Consider the following 4,109-nt stretch of genomic DNA (forward strand, 5'->3'; position numbering starts at 1 on the left):
CTACCTTCGGGATTAGTATTAGACCTAAATAATTGTTATTTGGTGCCAGCGTTAAGCATGAACATTATATCTGGATCTTGTTTAATGCGAGACGGTTATTCATTTAAATCAGAGAATAATGGTTGTTCTATTTATATGAGTAATATCTTTTATGGTCATGCACCCTTAAAGAGTGGTCTATTCTTATTAAGTCTCGATAGTAGTGACACACATATTCATAATGTTGAAGCCAAAAGATGCAGAGTTGATAATGATAGTGCAACTTATTTGTGGCACTGCCGTTCGGGTCATATTGGTGTAAAGCGCATGAAGAAACTCCATACTGATGGACTTTTGGATCCACTTGATTATGAATCACTTGGTACTTGCGAACTGTGCCTTATGGGTAAGATGACAAAAACACCGTTCTCCGGTACTATGGAGAGAGCAACAGATTTGTTGGAAATCATACATACAGATGTATGTGGTCCAATGAATGTTGAGGCTCGTGGCGGATATCGTTATTTTCTCACCTTCACAGATGACTTAAGCAGATATGAGTATATCTACTTAATGAAACATAAGTCTGAAATGTTTGAAAAGTTCAAAGAATTTCAGAGTGAAGTTGAAAATCATCGTAACAAGAAAATAAAATCCCTACGATCTGATTGTGGAGGAGAATATTTGAGTTACGAGTTTGGTGTACATTTGAAACAACGGAATAGTTTCGCAACTCACGCCACCCGGAACACCACAGCGTGATGGTGTGTCCGAACGTCGTAATCGTACTTTACTAGATATGGTGCGATCTATGATGTCTCTTACTGATTTACCGCTATTGTTTTGGGGATAGGCTCTAGAGACGGCCGCATTCACGTTAAATAGGGCACCATCAAAATCCATTGAGATGACGCCTTATGAACTGTGGTTTGGCAAGAAACCAAAGTTGATGTTTCTAAAAGTTTGGGGCTGCGATGCTTATGTGAAAAAGCTTCAACCTGATAAGCTCGAACCCAAATCAAAGAAATGTGTCTTCATAGGATATCCAAAGGAAACTATTGGATACACCTTCTATCACAGATCCGAAGGCAAGACTTTTGTTGCTAAATTTGGAAACTTTCTAGAGAAGGAGTTTCTCTCGAAAGAAGTGAGTGGGAGGAAAGTAGAACTTGATGAGGTAACTGTACCTGCTCCCTTATTGGAAAGTAGTACATCACAGAAACCAGTTTCTGTAACACCTACACCAATTAGTGAGGAAGCTAATGATGATGATCATGAAACTTTAGAACAAGATACTACTGAACCTCGTAGATCAACCTGAGTAAGATCCGCACCATAGTGGTACGGTAATCCTGTTCTGGAAGTCATGCTATTAGATCATGATGAACCTACGAACTATGAAGAAGCGATGGTGAGCCCAGATTCCGCAAAATGGCTTGAAGCCATGAAATCTGAGATGGGATCCATGTATGAGAACAAAGTATGGACTTTGGTTGACTTGCCCAATGATCGGCAAGCAATTGAGAATAAATGGATCTTCAAGAAGAAGACTGATGCTGACGGTAATATTACTGTCTACAAAGCTCAACTTGTCGCAAAAGGTTTTCGACAAGTTCAAGGGATTGACTACGATGAGACCTTCTCACCCGTAGCGATGCTTAAGTCTGTCCGAATCATGTTAGCAATTGCCGCATTTTATAATTATGAAATTTGGCAAATGGATGTCAAAACTGCATTCCTGAATGGATTTCTGGAAGAAGAGTTGTATATGATGCAACCGGAAGGTTTTGTCGATCCAAAGGGAGCTAACAAAGTGTGCAAGCTCCATCCATTTATGGACTGGTGCAAGCTTCTCGGAGTTGGAATAATCGCTTTGATAGTGTGATCAAAGCATTTGGTTTTGTACATACTTTTGGAGAAGCCTGTATTTACAAGAAAGTGAGTGGGAGCTCTGTAGCATTTCTGATATTATATGTAGATGACATATTACTAATCGGAAATGATATAGAATATCTGAATAGCATAAAGGGATACTTGAATAAGAGTTTTTCAATGAAAGACCTCGGTGAAGCTGCTTACATATTGGGCATTAAGATCTATAGAGATAGATCAAGACGCTTAATTGGACTTTCACAAAGCACATACCTTGACAAAATTTTGAAGAAGTTCAAAATGGATCAAGCAAAGAAAGGATTCTTGCCTGTGTTACAAGGTGTGAAATTGAGTAAGACTCAATGCCCGACCAATGAAGAAGATAGAGAGAAAATGAAAGATGTTCCCTATGCTTCAGCCATAGGCTCTATCATGTATGCAATGCTGTGTACCAGACCTGATGTGTGTCTTGCTATAAGTCTAGCAGGGAGGTACCAAAGTAATCCAGGAGTGGATCACTGGACAACGGTCAAGAACATCCTGAAATACCTGAAGAGGACTAAGGATATGTTTCTCATATATGGAGGTGACAAAGAGCTCATCGTAAATGGTTACGTTGATGCAAGCTTTGACACTGATCCGGATGATTCTAAATCACAAAGCGGATACGTGTTTACATTAAACGGTGGAGCTGTCAGTTGGTGTAGTTCTAAACAAAGCATTGTGGCGGGATCTACATGTGAAGCGGAGTACATAGCTGCTTCGGAAGCAGCAAACGAAGGATTCTGGATGAAGGAGTTCATATCCGATCTAGGTGTCATACCTAGTGCATCGGGTCCAATGAAAATCTTTTGTGACAATACTAGTGCAATTGCCTTGGCAAAAGAATCCAGATTTCACAAGAGAACCAAGCACATCAAAATACGCTTCAATTCCATCCGGGATCTAGTCCAGGTGGGAGACATAGAGATTTGCAAGATACATACGGATCTGAATGTTGCAGACCCGTTGACTAAGCCTCTTCCACGAGCAAAACATGATCAGCACCAAAGCTCCATGGGTGTTAGAATCATTACTGTGTAATCTAGATTATTGACTCTAGTGCAAGTGGGAGACTAAAGGAAATATGCCCTAGAGGCAATAATAATGTTATTATTTTATTTCCTTATATCATGATAAATGTTTATTATTCATGCTAGAATTGTATTATCCGGAAACATAATACTTGTGTGAATACATAGACAAACTAAACGTCACTAGTATGCCTCTACTTGACTAGCTCGTTAATCAAAGATGGTTATGTTTCCTAACCATAGACATGTGTTGTCATTTGATTAACGGGATCACATTATTAGAAGAATGATGTGATTGACATGACCCATTCCATTAGCTTAGCACCCGATCGTTTAGTATGTTGCTATTGCTTTCTTCATGACTTATACATGTTCCTATGACTATGGATTATGCAACTCCCGTTTGCTGGAGGAACACTTTGTGTGCTACCAAACGTCACAACATAACTGGGTGATTATAAAGGAGCTCTATAGGTGTCTCCAAAGGTAAATGTTGGGTTGGCGTATTTCGAGATTAGGATTTGTCACTCCGATTGTCGGAGAGGTATCTTTGGGCCCTCTCGGTAATGCACATCACATAAGCCTTGCAAGCATTGCAACTAATGAGTTGGTTGCGAGATGATGTATTATGAAACGAGTAAAGAGACTTGCCGGTAACGAGATTGAACTAGGTATTGAGATACCAACGATCGAATCTCGGGCAAGTAACATACCGATGACAAAAGGAATAACGTATGTTGTTATGCGGTCTGACCGATAAAGATCTTCGTAGAATATGTGGGAGCCAATATGAGCATCCAGGTTCCGCTATTGGTTATTGACCGGAGACATGTCTCGGTCATGTCTACATTGTTCTCGAACCCGTAGGGTCCGCACACTTAAGGTTTCGATGTCAGTTATATTATGAGTTTATGAGTTTTGATGTACCAAAGTTAGTTCGGAGTCCCGGATGTGATCACGAACATAACGAGGAGTCTCGAAATGGTCGAGACATAAAGATTGATATATTGGACGACTATATTCAGACACCGAAAGTGTTCCGGGTGATTTCGGAGAAAACCGGAGTACCGGAGGGTTACGGAACCCCCCCCCCTGGAGAAGTAATGGGCCATATGGGCCTTAGTGGAGAGAGAGAAGGGCAGCCTGGGTGGGCCGCATGCCTCCTCCCCCTGGTCCGAATTGGAC

The sequence above is a fragment of the Triticum dicoccoides genome, chromosome 4A, assembly GCF_002162155.2.
Source record: "Triticum dicoccoides isolate Atlit2015 ecotype Zavitan chromosome 4A, WEW_v2.0, whole genome shotgun sequence".
NCBI lineage: Eukaryota > Viridiplantae > Streptophyta > Magnoliopsida > Poales > Poaceae > Triticum > Triticum dicoccoides.